At 51.5% G+C, this 19,071-nt stretch overlaps 1 long non-coding RNA gene across 3 annotated transcripts; it reads right to left on the bottom strand.

Annotated features, from left to right (window-relative positions):
* Nucleotides 1–13,580: 13,580 nt before the first annotated feature.
* LOC111098211 lies at nucleotides 13,581–17,514 on the bottom strand. 3 transcript variants are annotated; one of them, XR_005367523.1, is made up of 3 exons: nucleotides 16,262–17,514; nucleotides 14,976–15,107; nucleotides 13,581–14,071 (listed from the first exon to the last, which is right to left on the bottom strand). It is a non-coding gene; the product is annotated as an uncharacterized LOC111098211 (long non-coding RNA). The 3 variants fall into 3 exon arrangements; XR_005367525.1 differs by lacking the exon at nucleotides 13,581–14,071 and adding an exon at nucleotides 15,930–16,027 and having other exon boundaries at nucleotides 14,263–15,107; XR_005367524.1 differs by lacking the exon at nucleotides 13,581–14,071 and having other exon boundaries at nucleotides 14,263–15,107; nucleotides 16,262–16,747; nucleotides 17,157–17,514.
* Between the last annotated feature and the right edge of the window lie 1,557 nt (nucleotides 17,515–19,071).

Raw genomic sequence — 19,071 nt, 5'->3', positions numbered from 1 at the left:
CATATAGATTATGTATATTAAATTTCTCTTCATATGGAAGTCATAGATTTGTCTATGTGGGTCTGAGACATTTCCTTAAAATATAGCATTAATATTTAATTAATGTACATTATAACAGTTAAATTGTACAGACATAACACATGATGTACCACATCAAGATCATAAGTGTTCGGGATCCCTGGGTGGCGCAGCGGTTTAGCGCCTGCCTTTGGCCCAGGGCGCGATCCTGGAGACCCGGGATCAAATCCCACATCGGGCTCTCGGTGCATGGAGCCTGCTTCTCTCTCTGCCTATGTCTCTGCCTCTCTCTCTCTCCCTCTGTGACTATCATAAATAAATAAAAAAATTAAAAAAAAGTGTTCATAAGTGTTCAAAATGCCCATCACTGGAGCTAACTAATGTCTCTATTGCTTTGGTTGTCTTGTTGGTATTTGCATTCACTGGGAAAACATAAGCAGGCCCATAAGTCTTCGCTGAACCCAATGAGAAGATATATTGGACATACATCTATCAGTTACCTTGTAGGCCTTGTACATACTTGTAAATGTCATAAAGTGGAAGATGGACATCTGAGATTCCACTACCTTAGAATCTTTTTTACTTGTTTCTCCTGCCCATACTTTTACCCAAATTCAAACAGTTCTGTTTCCTTTCTTCATCCTTGAAACCCTCTGTTCTTCATTTCTACCAAGGTGAAAATACACATGTCCCAGGATCGAGTCCCACATCGGGCTCCCTGCATGGAGCCTGCTTCTCCTTCTGCCTATGTCTCTGCCCCTCTCTGTGTGTCTCTCATGAATAAATAAATAAAATCTTTGAAAAAAAAGACACAAAAACAACTTTGACAGACAAAAGGGTAACATGCTTCAATGTTCTTCAGCCAAAGACCACCAGGAGCACCTGTGGGCATTCAAGTTGGATCTATTACTTGTTGCAGTGAAAGAGATCACACCTCTTTGGGGGCTATGGCACATGTTAAGATGGAGGTGTTGGAACATATAAAAGATGTAAGGGCAGCCCGGGTGGCTCAGTGGTTTAGTGCCACCTTCAGCCCGGGGCAGGATCCTAGAGACCTGGATCGAGTCCCACGTCAGGCTCCCTGCATGGGGCCTGCTTCTCCCTCTGCCTGTGTCTCTGCCTCTCTCTCTCTCTCTCTCTCTCTCTCTCTCTCTCTCTCTGATGAATAAATAAATGAAATCTTTAAAAAAGAAAAAAGATATGAGCCTTTGATTGGTGTTGTTGGAGAGGATCTGAGGAAGCTGGGGCCCACTCCTAACTATGTGTTGTCAGGAGGTGTGGGCAATTCTATGCTTGAACATCTCAAAGAATCTCATCTCTGGGCAGGTCAGACCAGAGTGAGGATAAAGTATCGTGGTAAAGAAGCAGCGATTGCTCACATTGGCTGACACAGGGAGAGGTTTGGTATTTTGTGGGTTATACAGTGCCTTGTTTTTTTGTCTGTAATGACACAAATAGTGTCATGATTTGAATTTCCTTGTCTGATGTTGATGTTTATGTCCTACAGGAGAATAATATGGCCAGGTAGTTGGCATTAGCCAGCTTCTTATCACACTGGCAGCCAACTCTCAGTGTCAGACCAGTTCCTGATGTTGAAGGCTGCTATTTTTTCTCTCTCTTAAATTCCATATTTTAAAATAACTATAACCCATTTCAAAAATAATTAAATAATTTGTGTTTTCTTTTTCTTTGGGTAAATACCCAAGAGTGGAATTATAGGGTTATATGGTGAATCACTATGTTGTATACATGAAAGGAATGTAACATTGTATGCCAAAGCTGCTCAAGAAATAAAAAAAGAAAAAGAAAAAAAGGATTTAAAATATTTTTTTAAATTTTGGAAAAGAAGAAATGAAATATCAAACAAATATATGCTGGGATCCCTGGGTGGCGCAGCCGTTTGGCGCCTGCCTTTGGCCCGGGGCACGATCCTGGAGACCTGGGATTGAATCCCACGTTGGGCTCCCTGCATGGAGCCTGCTTCTCCCTCTGCCTATGTCTCTGCCTCTCTGTGTGTGTGTGTGACTAACATGAATAAATAAATAAAATCTTTAAAAAAAAACAAATATATGCTAATAAGGATACACAAACAAAAATGAGAATGTGGACTAAGAAACAGGAATAAAACTTAGAATCTATAAGCTTGTCAAAGGTGAAAGTAAGGGATGAGAGTGTCCATCAGAGAGTTGGGAAAAGGCAACATCATAGAAGTTGATGAGAGTGAAAACTGGCATAAGATTTGTAAAGGGTGCTTCATAAAATATCTCCATAATTTAAATTTGCTTATATTGTGACACAGACATTTTCTTTGAGGAGTTTATCCTAAGGAGATAATCACACATATTCTCAAGAATATATTTCAAAGATGTTTCTTGAATTGTGGTTTATAAAAACAAGGAACAGAGCTCATCTAAATGCTATAATAAATATGATAATGATAAATATAAATAGTGGAACACCTAGTCTGTCTCAAGGATTAGGACCATGTGATTTATACAGAGGGTCAAAGTTAATCATCCAAGCAGACTCATGAAATATCACATAGGGGATCCCTTTGTATAGATATGGAAACAGAGATTCGAAGAGAATGAGAAGGTGGAAGACCCAGGTTTCAACGCAGCAGATTTGCTCTCAGAGATCTTGAAGATTTATCATTCATTGTTACCTGTCCATCAGGAAGTGGTTACGACCGTGCACTCTGTGTAAGTGAACTGTTACAATGTTCCAGAATGTTCTGCCATAGGAGGCTGCTGGACTCAGAGCCTAGGAGGTCATTGAGGGGCAGTGTGACTCTCCTGCTCAAATCACACTAAAGCCCATCCACCAGTGTACATCTCAAAGCTTCCAGTGGCTCAGGATCAACTGGACTCTGGAGGCTACAACACAGAAAAATTGTGAGCCCCTGGTCAGTATGACACTGGCACTGTCATGTAGGAGATGAGCATGTAGCAGAATAGACAGAGGTAAATGTAAGTTGTGCCTGAGATGAGTGGTGTGTGATAAAATACCATGATACCATGAAAGCAGATGACCGGGAGACCTAGAAGATCCCCTAACACCAGTATGAATCATACCTGCAGTATATAAATAGAAAACAAAAACACAACTATACACAGTGGTATACATAGAACAGGGAACAGCTCTGGGAAATTGAAAATATGAGCATAGAAATGAATTATTTAGTTGATGCACTGGACAATTAACGTTGTCCTTCCCTGAAGCAGTACAATCAGGAAGGTGAAGGCATCAGCAGAGAAGACCTGTTTGTTTCTTAATAAAGTGATTCCAACAAGTTATAACACTATTTTTAAAAAGAATAGAGAGTAGGAATTGATGCAAACAATATTTCAAGAATATTTCTCAGAGTTGACAGGATATACACACATGTTGAAAGACCTACTCAAATTCTTAACTGAAGTAGATGAGAAGAGACCCACACCAGGGACGTCATGAAAAGTCAGAAGGTGGAAGAGCAGACACCCTGAAAACTCCAAGAGTCAACAACACAGATCACAGGTCTGGGGCCCCAAAGACATGACATGAGGCCCCCAATTCCCAAGGACAACTCTGCCCAGCACAGAGTCTCTCACTTCACCGTGTGAATCAGGGTGAAGGCAGCCTGAAGCTCCACAGATGTTTATAGTTTCTGTTCTACTTTCCATGGTCCTTTCCACAGGACACCACTGCCAGTAGGCAAAGTGGGAATAATGACTGAGAAAAGGAAACATGGGGAGCACATGGGACCCCAGCAACAGGGGGCCAGGACAAGAGAGGCACCCATAAGGAGGTGAAGGGGGTACGGGTGTCAGCGCTGCCTCAGGTGTGTAGGCACCCCGTCCCCATGGGACAAGGCTGAGGGCTGCACACCAGGCGTCTGCACAGACATAAAGATAGGGGGAGAGTGGGTGGGCTCGAAGATGTTCTTGAAGATTTCCCCAGTGGGAGCTGGGGAACGATTTAAAAGAAGCACAACAGAACTAAGCAAATTAAGGGATAAAATATTTATTTATGGGGAAAATTTTAAACTGACTCAAAAGGAAACTTAATCATAAGTCTACAAAATGCTCAGTTGTGACTAACATTTCATGGTCATAATAATGTAAACACTGCACACTGAGCTCATCAAAATTATCAAGTTATTATATGAGGAAGATGGGAGTGTGTGAAAGAAGAGCCAATTCAGTGAAGAAGTCCCATAAACCTGAAGACCAGAGAATCAGTCTGAGAAGCAGGCTACTTAAAAGCACAGGAATGACTTGTGCTCATCAGCAGGCCCCCCTGCTTCTCCCATCACCTCTCCCACATCCTGGGCAACCACTAAACTACAGTCTTTCTCTGTAGATTTGCCTTTTATGGACATTTCTTAAAATGTCACCTTGATTTCTTCTTTGTCACTTTCCCATTTATCCCCTTTCCCACTGCTCACTGTGTCTGCACCCTGGGAGACCATCCTCCACCCACCACTTAGGGAGTGGACTCCTGTATCTCCAGATGCTCCTGTGCCTTCTGCCTGCCACTTGAGTTTGGCAAATGGGAAGCTCCAGCCCATTTACTCAGTAAGTAGTGTGTCCAATGCTCACTGATCTGAGCAGTGTTGACATGTTCTGTGTGCTAATCCTTGGTTGCTAGCATGTGTGGCAAAGATTCCTCCCAATACATGGCCTGTCTTTCCATTTTCTTGATGACGTCTTTAGATGAACAGCACTTATTAGTCATAACTAATAACATAGAGGAAATCTTTCTCTATTGCAAATGTCTTCCGAGTTCTGCTAACCAAGTTCTTTCTTTAAAAAAAAAAAAGATTTTATTTATTTATTCATGAGAGACACAGAGAGAGATATGAAGAGACCCAAGCAGAGGGAGAAGCAAGCTCCATGCAGGAAGCCCAACCTGAGACTCAATCCCAGGTCTCCAGGATCATGTCCTGGGCTGAAGGTGGCGCTAAACAGCTGAGCCACCTGGGCGTCCCCAAGTTCTCTTTTTATCAGAATCATAAAGATCTTTTTCTGTAATCTTTTCTGAAATTTTATAGATTGTAATCTATTCGTTTTTGCATGTGTATGGTGTGAAAAAAAGGTTCACATCTATTTTGTTGCTTCACAAACGGCCAGTAGTTGGTTCACTTTTACTGAAAAACTCCATCCTTTCTCCTCTCTCCTCAAGTCCTATCTCTATCAACAATCCATATCCACATATATATGGGATTCTTTCTAAATTCCTTAAGTGGTACACTGGCCTCCTTTTTCATCTCTGACAATTTCCTTCTGAATATCCTAGCTTTATAGTTTCTGTTGGATTAAATAAATCCATAAATGTTGTGTTCTGATCTGACTTCGAGAGTGTCTTTGCAACCATTGAAGATTGAGAAGCACCTTTCCAAGTTCAACAAAAATGTTTCATCTTAGCTGGCAACATGCATGTCAGGTAACTAATGTTTTTGGCTGCTCTCGTGTGTCCCTGAATGACGGTATAAGTGCCATGAGTATTGATTTTCAGGTTAAAACAATTTTTAGCAAATAGGTGAATTTGTAAATATGCAACCTGTGAATGCTAAGGCACGACTATAAGTGTGTCGTTTGGCCCAACAGGTGATGTGTCTGATGGATGCCAAGGGGCTGAGCATGAGTGGAGTGGGGTGCTCTTAGGTTCCATGGGAGCATGTGGAGACATTGAATAAATTAAAATCTCAATAAAAGAATCAAACCTCATATATAAAAATCTTGAATGGTTTTAAATTCTTAAAAATCCCAATCTACATTGGCCCCATCGGAGTTCTTAAATTTGTTTATTTCTCCTTGTATCACTCCCTGAGGAGCATTCTGACAGCTTACTGATTGTGTAAACTGTTCACACTAAAAGGACTTCCCAGAATTCGGGTAGGTCTTCAGTTTCACGTTTCGTAGTAGGGAGATAGATGTTGGTCTTTCCAGACCCTAGTTCCAATATTTACCCCTTTTCCATGGAGCATCTGATTCCCGCCTCCTCACGTGTCTGCCGAATTTCCTCCTGTTCTCTGTATCTTCTCAGAGGCCAATCTGCTCAGAGAACCAAAGGAGAGAAAGAAGGAGTAAGTTATAGTGGGAGCACAGACGAAACATGTGGGGGGAAGAAGAGGGACTCGGAGGGGCCCGCGGGGAGGAGTGCACGTGCTGAACCCTCCCACTCGAGCACACACCCTCGGTCCCCTACACACCGCCCCGTGGACCCACCCCTTGGTCTCCACGCACAGGCAGAGATCTCTGCGGGGTCTGTGCGGGGCTGCACGGCGTTGGCCCAGCGGCGGGAGAAGCAGAACTCCCCAGCCATCGCCATCGCCCCCACAGAGGACACCCAGGGGAGAGGGAGTCACAGATGAAAGATGTCTCCTGTGGAAACATCTTGGAAGAATCAGACCCTTGTGAGGAGGGACTGCTCACTTTCTTCTTATTTCCTTTCTCACAAAGGCTTTGTCCGTATCCGAGTTTAAGGAACTTCAAGGACAAGTTCATGTGGCTGCCGACCTACCTGGCCGAGGCCCGGACGCTGAGCAGGTGAACCCCGCCGTCACTACCAGGTGCCCGAGGATTCCCACACCTACCTGCATGGGGTACGCTCCAACCACGCGGCACCAGTGACCCCGTCCTCCTGATTTCCTGTGCCTTCATACCTGACATCTTCACCCCTCCTGTTGGGGGTCCCTCTACTCTGGGGTCTCCCCAGGACTACCCTCTGTCTCCTTCCAGGTGACCCGAGCAGGCCGGTTTGGCACCAAGGGCTTGGCCGTCATATTTGTGTCAGAAGAAGATGATGCCGGGATCCCTGGGTGGCTCAGCGATTTAGCGTCACCTTTGGCCCAGGGCGCGATCCTGGGGTCCCGGGACTGAGTCCCACATCGGGCTCCCAGCGTGGAGCCTGCTTCTCCCTCTGCCTGTGTCTCTGCCTCTCTCTCTCTCTGTCTCTCATCTCATCTAAAAAAAATTTTTTTTAATTTTTAAAAAAAGAAGAAGAAAATGATGCCAAGATCGTCACTGAGGTGCAGGGAGGTGCTGAGGGTAGAGCAGTGAGCTGCCCAATGACACAGACACTTCCTCCTACGGTGAGGATGGGCCTCAGGCAACTGGCCCCTCAACTCTTCAGTCGATTTGTTCCTTAGTGTGTTTGTTCTGAACCATATGGTGCCTATACCGGGCACCCGAGGCATGAGGGGCCTCACAAGTTGCTGCTCCCGATCTTGGGATGTTTATTCCTATGTGGGGTCCCTCTTCTCTCTCATCCAATTATTCCTCTTTCTACACCCCGTGTCTCCCCTCTGACCCCACATCCCACACAAACACCCGTGTGTATAGGGTCTGAGTGTCTGCCAATCCACGCGGCCTCTTCACGCCTCATTGTCCCTGTGTCACATTTCCTCTGTGGATGTGCGGCCACGGGAGAGGGCTCACCCGTCCTTCTGGGATGTGACACTCTGTTCAAGAGACAGGCTGAGGGACACACTGCTGCCACCTGCCCTGGGACCCCCACCCCCACCCCATGGCTTTCCCCCTGCGTGCGTCACCACCACTCCTGAAACCTCATTTCCTGATTTCTCAGAATTTTTCAAACAATATTAAAATGAACCGTGCATGCATCTGTGGTACCTGTGAGTTTGGGGTGAGGTTGGTTAGGGCATGATTTGGGGTTGATTCCTATAAGGGCTTCGGGCTCATGTACCGGGCTGTGGAACCCAGGTCAGAGGGCAGTTGTGTGGTTTCCTTTTCTTCTAAAAACTTTTTTTTTTAATGATAGCCACAGAGAGAGAGAGAGAGGCAGAGACACAGGCAGAGGGAGAAGCAGGCTCCATGCACTGGGAGCCCAACGTGGGACCCGATCCCGGGTCTCCAGGATCGCGCCCTGGGCCAAAGGCAGGCGCCAAACCGCTGCGCCACCCAGGGATCCCCTTATTTTATTTTTTTAAAGATTTATTTATACGTGAGAGACAGAGAGAGAGAGAGAGAGAGAGAGAGAGACTGAGGCAGAGACCCAGGCAGAGGGAGAAGCAGGCTCCATGCAGGGAGCCCGACATGGGATTCGATCCCGGGTCTCCAGGATCGCGCCCTGGGCCAAAGGCAGGCACCAAACCGCTGCGCCACCCAGGGATCCCAGTTTCCTTTTCTTCTAGACTCTTTGCCTTGGGGATCTTGGTCAGGCTGGCACCATGGACAAGACAAGAAGTGTTCTCTCCTTTTCAAGTTTGGAAGATTTTGGGAAGGATTGGTGTTGATTCTTCCTCGGTGTTTGGTAGAGTTCACTGCTAAAAGCATCTGACCAAGGGCATCTCTGTGGTTTGATTAGGGGTTTAATATTCTTACTAGTTATGGGTCTTGTCACGGCTGTTTCTTCATAATTACATCTTCGCAGGTTGCCTGTTCCTAGGGATTTGTTCATTTCATGTAGGTTTTCCAATTTTTTTCATGTATTCATGTTATTTCCTTAAGGCCTTTCCACACTCATTAACTGTAGGTTTTTAATTGTTAACCTATTGTACTTCACAAAATGTGTAGCTCTTAAGTTATGTAATTAAGAGAGGTTTTTCAAAGAATGGAAGGATTACCCAAATATCCATGACCATAAATAAAAATTGGTATGTTTTATAATCTTTCCAATTAGTTTCTTTAATTTTTTTTATTTGGACATAGTTAACAGAAAGGTTAGTTAGTTTCAAGTGTAAAAGAGAACAACTCCACTTCTCTGCTTCCCACAGTGTAAGTAACACCACAGAATGATGAGCCAGTACCACTGATGGCATTCCCTGTCTCTCCCTGCCTTTATTCCCAGGACTTCTTCATTCTAGAACCTCTGCCTCGTGCTCTCCTTCACCCATTGCGCCTGTCCTCCCACCTGCTTGCCTCTGGCAATCACCTTGTTCTTGATATGTATAGATAGGAGTCTACTTTTTTACTTTTTACTCATTTGATTTGTTCTTTAGATTCCACATATGAGTTAATCATAGGGTGTCTGTCTTTCTCAAGTCTGACTTGTTTCACTTGGCACACAAACCACATGTAGGTCCATCCCTGTTGTCACAGATGGCAAGATCTTATCCTGATTTATGGCTGCAGAATATTCTATTGTGTGCATCCGTGCGAGTGTGTATATAACCAATCCTCCTTGTCCTCCTGTCTCTGGGTGGACACAGGGGGCACCCGTGTGGATTTGAAAAGCATCACATTCTCATCATTAGGCGGGATGAGCGCCCCCTGGTGTCCAGAGCCCTGTCCAGGTTCTAGGAGCTGAGAGAAACCCTGGAGAGGGCCTGGGAGGAGAGACGGCAGCTGGCTCGCGTCCTGGGTCCTGAGGCCGCACCTGGGGAGGACGGTAAGGGACCTGCCACCACCCTCTGCTCTCAGATGGATTCTGACTGAGAAGCCTGGGTGGGGTCTGCACTGAAAGTCAGGTGGAGATGTCAGAGCAGAAACCTGGGCATCAGTGTAGAGATGAAGAAGCTTCTGGGCAGCCCTGGGCTCCACAGGGGTCAGGCTCTGGGCTGTGGCAGGGGCTGCAGAAGAGGAGAGCTCAGGGGATTCTGAGGATTCTGTATCTCTCTGCAGCTCCTCTCTCCGGGCCCTCGATGGTCAAACCAGGGAAATTCACTGAGTAGAGACTCTTTTTTGGACTCCTTCTTTCTAGATTTTTCAAAACTCAGTTAAACCAAAATCATTTCTTACATGACTCAGCAGCTCACTGTCTACATCCTACTCCATGGTGTGGACGTGAGGACTGGGTTACAGGCCTGAGATCCCAGCTCCCCGGGGCCCCCTGCCAAGGTCTTGCGAAGGTCCAAGAGGGGTCCCTTTGCTGGCCTCACCCCTGGTACCCAGAAGTCTCTCTCCCAGTGCAGGGATGGGGCAGAGCTGGGAGTGTACATCTGCTGGGAGTGCACTCCGGCCCCACATGGTGAAGAGTAAACCAGGGATTTCGTTTGACACACCTCCACCCCAGGTACTGACCCCATACCTGGGGGTTAAGCAAAGTCCACAAGTACAACTAAGGCCCAGTCACCCTAAACATCCTTGTCCTGTTGACAGAGCCCATGTGAGCACCCCAATCCCTGCTCCTCCCTGGCACCTCTCACACACTCAGCACCACCATCTGCCTGGAGTCCACCAGGACCAATGACGTTAAGTCCTTTCCCTCCCCTGCATCAGTCACCCCGGCCCCCCAGGATCTCCTGCACTCTCACTCCACAAGGCTCTGCACACTCCTACCCTGCCTCCTCTCATGCCCCCTCCCCAGCTCCTGAACCCTCCACTGCACCCCAGGAATGTTCAGCTATGACCAGCAAATACCCAGGGTCCCCTCTCCTCACAGCTCTAACAGAATCCAGGTCCCCCTGAGGACCCGGATCCCCATGCAGTCCTCTCCCGTGGGATATATCTTCTCCCATGGACCTGGCACCCCTGGGATGGGAGGTGGGTGAGCCTTTGGTACCTCCAACACCCAGCCCCCTCTTCTCTCTGCTAATGATCTTGTTTCCTAAGTCACTGAACACACGGAACACATTAGAGGACAATTTCACAGATTTCTCCCACCATCTACTCATGTCCTAGCACCTGTACCCACTTGATGGGCCTTCTTGTCCTTTAGCACAGGTGACCCATCCAGTTGTGTGAGCCAGAGCCAGTCCCTCCACTGCTGCCCAACACCTCATCCCTTCTTATCGACTTACAAGTCCTGGTCCAGAAGTTACTTCCCCGTTAACATTTTCCTCATCGGTGTTGGTCCTCAACTAGATCATTGTGGTGGCCGTGACAATACACGACCCTGACTCTCAGCTTGAGGAAGTGTAACTGAGCCATGGCCTCGGCTGTGTGCTCTCAAATCTGACGCCATCTCTGCCCAGAGATGACACTTCCTATGGAATTCCTCCAGCCAATGCTTGGGAACAGCAAGGAAACTGAGGCAGGACTCTTCCTCTTCTCCCGGCTGACCTGGGCTCTGGACTCCCCGACACCCTGGTGAGCTTGCCTTACTCTGCACTGGGTCTAGGGTGCTTCCAGCCAACCTCCCTTCTCTCTCTCCTTCCCTCAGCTTCAGACTGGCATTAAGATCTGATGTCTCCTAGCCTTTCGGGCTCCTTCCCCATGTCTTCTCACAAGGAGTTCTCCTAACCAATCCAATTCTTGGCATTATCATGCTGTACTTGTGGCTGTTCATATGGGACACCAAAACACAAGTGGCATCAGGAATGGCCCAAGAATGGGGGCACAAAATGGGATTTGGGACGAGATGAGCTCACGCACTGTCTGGCAGGACAGGAAGACACTATAGTGGGGATACAGCTTTCACCAATATAGCCCAAAGTCCCTATGCTCATGTGCCTTGTGTTCTAGATGCTTCTCAAGAGTGAGATGGAGCCACTGGAGCATTTTCAGGGAAGACATGACACAACCTGACTCACATCAGCAGAATTGCTGTTCTGGGTGGTGAAAGTGGCCCTGGGTGGCAGGTGTTGGGGTGGCAGCAGGGCCCCAATCAGGAGTGAGAGGGGGTGGAGCAGGACAAGAGGCCCTGAAGGATGAGAGACAGAGAGAAGGGCTGCAGACATAGGCGGAAGGAGAGAAGCAGAGGTGAAGGTTCTACAGCAGTGGAATCCTCACGTTTAAATCCGTAGTTATACAGATTTTTAATAAATTCCTATCTACAGGGCTTAGCAAGACGTTGGCATCTAGTACGTGCTACCCTGTGTGCGGCTGCCTGAAAACCAATTGCCTCCTTATGATAATCAGATAATACCCAGAGCGGGAATACATATGCCCTTATCTTGGCGTTCCTTCCCACACGGGCAATGCGTGGACGCGGTGAGGGCCCGGTGACGGCCCAGAACACTTGCCACTTCCAGGTGATCAACGCTTGTCCAGGCTTCAGCTGAAATAACAGCAACAGATGTGCTTCCGTGCCCTGAGGAGACGACCCGGAGGCCACAGACAACCTGGGGCTCGGGAATGGAGGTAATCGGGACGCGGTCACTGATCTAGCGTTTGGGACAACCCAAGAGCTCTGTGAGTCTGAGCGCTGCTGTATGGTCCCCTGTCTGCAGGAAGGGCCAAAGTCACCCCACAGATCAGACTGCCGCTGTTCAGGGGCTGGGAGGTTGTGCAGCACGCCTGGGGTCAACAGGAAGGACACGGGCCTCAGTGGGACTCCGTGGCTGCCGCCTCAGACACAGCTTCTCCAGGTAAAGAGAAAAGCCCTGTCTCTCCATCTCTGCTCCCAGGGCAGCTGACTGTGTGCTGTCAGAGTCCCTGGGGATGCGTTTCCTCCTAGAAGAGTCCAGAAGGAGACAGGTAGGCGGTGGGAGGTAAGAGAGTCCAGTTCAGCGAGTATTCTGGAAAGGGCAGTGAGGACCAGGGGCAGAGTCCAGCCTGAGAGTCTCTCCCTAGTAGTGTCCTCAGAGCCCCTGGGCCAGGACTCAGGAAGAGGGGGTGACAAAGTGGTCACCTGGTCACCGTGCAGGAGGAGAGGTGTCAGGGCAAAGTCCCGGGTCCCCGGGAAGGCCTGGATCTCAGGGTCCCCGGATGGAGGGCAGGTGAGGTGTAGGGAAGCCCAGCGCTGGCGGTCCCCACCTCCCGGGGTTTGACGTCATCTCGCGGCCTGGCTCGGGTCCTCCTGCCCGGAGACTCCTGACGCGGTCCCGGCTCGCACTCCCATTGGGTGCGAGGTTTCCGGAGAAGCCAATCAGCGGTCCCGGGTCCCGGGCTCTAGAGTCCTCCCGAGATCTGCGGGGACGCCGCTACCCCTCCCACCCTGAGGGTCAGGGTCGTGGGCCCCCAGCGCTCGTCCTGCTGCGGTCGGGGGCCCTGGCCGCGACCCTGACCGGGCCGGGGAGTGCGGGCGGGAGCGGGGGGGCCGCCCGGCGGGGACGCGGGACCCGGGAAGCCGCCTCTCCGCCGCCCCCGGCCCCCGCGGCCAGGACTCCCCGGTCCCTCCCGCCTCCGCCCCGCTCCCCCGCGCCCCCCCGGCCCCCTTCGGCGCCCACAGGCTCCCATCCCTGAGCTGTTTGAGCACCGCCGTGCCCCGGCCGGGCCGCGGGGACCCCGCTGCGTCGCCCCCGCGCCCCGCCCCCACTGCTCTGCGCCCTCCTCCCTCCTCTGCTCCCCTGGCCCAGCGGAGGGGGGTCTCGGCCCGTCGGTGCTTGGTGTCCCTCGGAGCTGCTGCTCTCACTCCCTTGTTGAGGGTGAAACTCTGGATGCGTGGGGGCACCCGGGGGACTTAGTCGTTGGAGGGAGAGACCGGTGATTCCTGCTCAGGCGGGGATCCCGGGGTTCTGGGGTGGAGGGGGGCTCCACACTAAGCTGGAAGTTGGCTTGAGATTCTCTCTGCCTCTCTCTCTCATATTTAAAAAAAACGGATGCGAATTTGTTTTCTTCCTTTCCTGCCGGGAGGGGTTGACGGGTTAATCTGAAAAGAGGATTCCTGAAGTCTGAGAGAGGAACTAAACAGAAGTCCTGGGAACCTTCCAGAGTCTGACCCTTGCTGTGCTTGGTGGGGGGGGGGGGGGGGGGGGGACACGCAGGAGAACCTGTGAGGAGCCTGCATGGAGGGGACTGTGCCCAGCCTGTGCTCAGTGCATCCTGGGCTTTGACAGGGTCACTTCTCAGCTGGGTCATCGTGGCTGCTCCCTAGTCCCTGTCCCTCCAGTGGACCCTTGTCCCACCAGGCCTGGGATCACAGGGACTGGGACTCTCCTCCTCCAGGATCTTGTGCAGCAAGCGCTTCCCGTGACCAGGGGGGCCGAGGCTCAGGTCTGGGTCAGGACTCAGCCCCCAAGTTTTCAGTGTCTATTTTTGATTTGTTTCTTAGAGATTTTGGCCTGTTCTTCTTCTTGGGTACAAGGCCTGGTCTCATGCTGCCCAGCTGTCCCCCAGTCTGGGACAGCCACAGGGGTCCTTCGGTCTCTTCTCATGTCCATGAGGCCCAGTGAGTCCCTGCACAAAGGAGTCGCTGTGGAATTGCAAGATGACTTTTCAGACCCATCCATCTCTTCACCTCCTTCTGGGAGCTGTTCTGGATCATTCTGTCCATCTTTCCCTCATATCTTTTAAAAAGCAGATTCTGGAGTTAGAGACAGGAGTGGATTAAGGATCCACTCCTTATTAGATTTCAGTTAGTTTCTATCTTCCTTGCTCACCTGCCTGCCCCCCCCCCCCCCCCGCCCCTGGCTCTACTGAGCCTAGTTCTGGCTCCACTCCTAATTCATAGCATGATGAAGCAGAGTCTGAGGTGAATCCACATTTGTCTGGAATGCATGACCCATAATCTGGGTATCCCTTTTCTGAAGGGAGAACTGTAGTTGTTTCCTGTGCTGTGCAGGAGGGATGCTGTGGGAGGAGGACATGGGGACGTCGTGGAGGAGACCAGCGCTGGTGAGGAAAGTGGTCCCTGCCATGAGAACCTGTGGCCTGGGGGTCATCTAGAAGAGACAGGTGCTCTATGCTGATCCTTTCCCCAAGTGGCAATTGAGTGCGAGACACAGGAACACTATTGAGGCATCTAGGACACCTCAGGGCAGCAAAAACAGGCTAAATGTGCCCACCTGGTAGGGCACATCTTCTGGTGGTGAGGGGCGGACTGTGTGCTAGTAGCTAAGGAAGTGTGTGTGTGAGACGTTGGGAAGTGCAGGGAGGAAGGGGACTCAGAGTGGACCTGTGTGGTGACAGGGAAGATGGCTATTTAATGATGGCATGTGTGAGCCAATCAAATCACTTAACCTCTGCGTGACCTTGGTTTCCTTGACCATGAATTGGGGTTGGTACCTTTCGCCATCTCACAGGGTTATTATGAAGCTTTAAATGATTCAATTCACCTAATCCCTTAAAACATTGCCTGAAATTTTTATCAACCAGAACCCCGGAGAAGGGAGTCCCACCAATGTAGCTCCTGTTTTCTTCTTATTATTATTGGGAGTCCTCATTGGGAGAATCACAAGCACTTAATTGAACCTGGAGGCCAGGTGGTCTTCATGCAGATTCAATGGCAGGGCCACAGCGGTGGGGCTGAGGGGTCCTCTGATCACTCCCTGGCCTTGGGTGTCACAGCTGCACTGGATTCTGAGGGCTGTTGACTCCCTGCAACTTGGGCAAGCAAGAGAACAAATCGTCTGAAGATTTTCACCTTTTATTTTTAGTGATTCCATACAGCGGCATTTTATAGCCAATGATTGTGGTTTCAAGTTTATTTTAATCTGTAGCAAAGTTTTGTAATGATTTTCTAATCTGTTTCTGAGTACCAGAGTACTCTGTGGCCCTGCATTATGAGGCACCTACCTTCATTTTGCTAATGCTTATTCTGAATAAAAGTTTTTCCTTGCAAAAAAAAAAAAAAAAAAAAGGGTCTCTTTTTTGTCTCAGGGTGATGGGCACAGGTAGTTCCTCATGCTGCACATGGCATGTGTATCTCTCCTCATCTCAGAAGGTAGCACAATGGCCACCCACTTCTGGATGGTTCCATCCCCTTCTTCCTGGTCCCCACAAGCTCCCTGTCTTAGGTCTGATGCTCCCTGGCACACTGCCAGGTCAGGGTGATACCTGCAGGGCAGGAGCCCAGGGCACATAGCCCCTCAGGGTGACCCTATTGTCGGGGGTGGGGGTAGTGGGTCATGTGTGTTCTGGGAGGCTCTGTGGGAGACCAAACAGGGAGGCTAAGGCAAGGCCTTCTGGAAAAGCATAGGCTCCACAAACCAAGATGCCATGACTCCTGAGGGTTTGGCTGCTTATGGGGGTGAGGCAGGGGTGTTCCCTCTCAGGAGGTAGAAGGAACCCACTCTAGCCTTGAAGACAAGGGGTGGGAACCCCTTCTGACATTTCGCTCCAAGGGAAGAGCCTTTTCAAAGACTCTCCACCGTCTTACCAAGCCTGTAACTCAGTATTCCTAGGTAAGTATTTATAGGTACTCACAGCTACAGGATCTCTAGGGGGAAGAGGCTGAAAGGTGAAAACACGAGCCTCAGAGCTAGTCCTGTGCTCTCCTGAGAGAACTTTCTCCCGGCCTGGGCCTAAGAAGAGTGAGTGACACGGCAGTGCCCCAGGGACTCAGGATGGGGGAGCTGCCCTCAGCATATGCCCCCCCCCACTAGCTGTCCTGCACCCCTGTGTGTGATCACCCCTGGGCACCCCCCACGGCTCTGGAGAGAGGGCTGCCCCCCACTGGGGCTGGGCAGAGCTGCAGGGCTGGCCTGTGGGAAGTCCTTCCCAGTGCGGTTGGTGTTCCTGCCCGCAGCTCCCAGTACCTGTGCAGCCACAGGAAGCACTGCTCCTCCAGTACATCTTGTCCCTCCACAGAGTGCCACGGCCTCCCCTCTGTGCTGCTGAGAGCCAATGAGGAGGCCACCAGAGGCAGCCCTGTGTCCAAATTCGGGTCACCGCCCTTGTTGTAGCCATCCTGCCACTGCCCCAGGGTCCTGATGTCCTCCTGGAGCTCACAGCCATGGGGCGCTGTGGGGTGGGGGCCTGCCCACCTCCTCCCCGGGACCAGGCAGGGTCGGAGGGGGCGGAGCCTGCCTCCGAAGCCCCTGCAGCATCTGCCCCTGCAGCCGCCCTGGCTCCTCCGTGGGGAACATGCACTCTCTAGACTGGATGTGGTGATCCAGCAGGAAGGATGGTCGTGGTCTTGCTCCTGCGTCCCGCACATGGCTCCTAACACCTTTGTCATCCCCTCAGTGATGAGAGTCACAGGAGCATCTCTTCTGAGATTGCGTCCCCAGGTCCGGAAAGCTCTGGGACGGATCCCGGTGCCACCGTCAGCCTGCACCGGAGCTCAGGGCAGAGCGTGGCCCTCCTGTCCCATGGGAGCCCTCAGACTGCAGGACTGCATCGGTGCCTGTGCGGGACCAACTGGCCAAGTGGGGTTCCCCTGCTCCTGTAGGACCCGCTGGTGCGACCTGAGCAGCCTCCCGCTCGCCTCTGGTTGTGCCTCTCCCGGGGTCCTGCCTGCATTCCACATGCAGCCCCTGCCCTGCCCCTCTCCTGAGCTAATCCCTCATGACCTTAACTAGAAATTACTAACCTCCGTCCTGACTCCCTGGGCCCAGTGCCACCCAACCTCGCTTATGCCAACTGCTGACTGCTTGGAACCCCCACCATCGACCCAGATCATCCGCACACATCAGAGTCTACGCAGCCCACCTGTGAGGACACTTCCCCTGAGCCCTGGGCTATCTGGCCTGTGAACTCTGTGAGCCAGGTCTCTGCTTCCCGTGGGACATTCAGGACGAGCCTGTCGCCCAGCGCTGTCAGGATGCCTCACCAGCGTAGGCACGCGCTGGGAGGAGTATGGGCACCTCCCCGTCTCAGCCGTCAGCTCTGTGAGGACAAACGCCAGGGATCCCGCCTGGTTCCGCGCAGAGAGGGACCTGAACCGAGTCGGTGACCCACAGAGTGCGCCTAGGTAACAACTTAGTGATGTCACACAGCTCCCGCCCCCTGGGCACTGGACCAGCCTCACTCTGGAGGGACAGCTTGTGCACCTGCTGCCCCGCCTGACCCTGGGGGACACTCGGCAGGAGGGTCTCCCAGCCCCGGGGGTCGGGGTGAGGGCTTGGCACCGTCCCCCTGCTTCTCCCCAGGCCCCAGGCTGCTCGCTCCGGGCTGCGCCCGTCCAGACTGAGCCCCGTGGTTGGTGGTAGGACCGCTGCACATTCTCCCATTTCTGCGGCTCCTCTTCACCTGGCCTGTGAAGATCTGGGTCTGGTTGCCAGAGGGACTTGGCTCCTCCATCAGCCCCTGCGCTCCACACTCTGCCTCCACCTCCAGGGTCGCGGCAGAGGAAGGGGTGCGGCTCCAGGGAGCCCGCGGGCAGGAGATGCAGGAGCTTGAGTGGCTGGGCGGCCTGGGGAAATCCTGCCGCCATCCTGAGGGAGGAGGCAGCGGGTTCAGAGGAGGCTCCGGGATCTACTGACCGAGGACCTAGTCATGCACGTGTGGGGAGTGTGTGTGTGTCCGTGTGTCCGTGTGTCCGTGTGCACGCGTGTGTTGTGTGATGGGAGAGACGCGGCCGACGCCGTAAAACCCCGGGGAGACGATTACCCAACGCCCTCCCTGCCCCCGCCCCTGCCATAGACTAATTCAAACCCACACCCACTGTGCACCCGCAGAATTCAGTTTGGTGTATGATTTCCTTCAAAGGAAACACTCCTTGGCGTTTTTCATTAAAAAACCAGTTTCCGGGATCCCTGGGTGGCGCAGCGGTTTAGCGCCTGCCTTTGGCCCAGGGCGCGATCCCGGAGATCCGGGATCGAATCCCACATCAGGCTCCCGGTGCATGGAGCCTGCTTCTCCCTCTGCCTGTGTCTCTGCCTCTCTCTCTCTCACTGTGTGCCTATCATAAATAAAAAAAAAAAAAAAAAAAAAAAAAAAAAAAAAAAAAACCAGTTTCCGCTGCTGTTGTGCAATCTCCCCGGCGCCCTCCTCTGCGGCCGTGTGAGAGCTGCGCGGAGCCCTTGCCGCGGAAATCATCAGCGAGCATCCAGAGAAAAGTCGAAGAACATTATAAACGAGCCTCCCTCCCGCGGGCACGTCTTGGAATAGTAGAGCTTTGGGCAGGAACGCGACGGGTGGGGAGAGAAGCAAGCGCGGACGGTGCCATCCCGAGCTGGCGCTCTCTGAGCAGCGTCGCAGCATCGGACTCGGTGACCGTGACCGTGACCGTGACCGAGGCTGTGAGAGCCTGGGAGCCCGCCCTCCCCGCAGCCGGTGTCACTGCTCCCGCTGCTGCCAACCCGGCTGCCGCCAGAACAAGACCAGTGTGGGAAAGGCTACCAGGTGGGCCGCAAGCCGTCATCACTGCACCTCCAAGTATGTCCCAAGAAGTCTTTTACTCCCGTATTTAAATGCTAAAGTTAAGGCTTATAACAACCAGGGGTTTTCTTGATGGGAGGAATTCAGTGTATCAGGTGGCCGTCCTAGCTGAAACCCTTACGTGGTGGCACAGGTGCTGCCCCTGTTGCCACAAAGATCAGGGTTTCAGACAGTTCTAGAGAAATTTCTGGATGGTGTCACTTGGTGCTGCAGAAGTCACTGGAGTCAGTGATTTCAGGGCGAT

Source organism: Canis lupus, chromosome 12 (genome assembly GCF_011100685.1).
Source record: "Canis lupus familiaris isolate Mischka breed German Shepherd chromosome 12, alternate assembly UU_Cfam_GSD_1.0, whole genome shotgun sequence".
NCBI lineage: Eukaryota > Metazoa > Chordata > Mammalia > Carnivora > Canidae > Canis > Canis lupus.
Note: the sequence above shows the minus strand (reverse complement) of the source record. Positions and strands in the feature narration are given on the sequence as shown.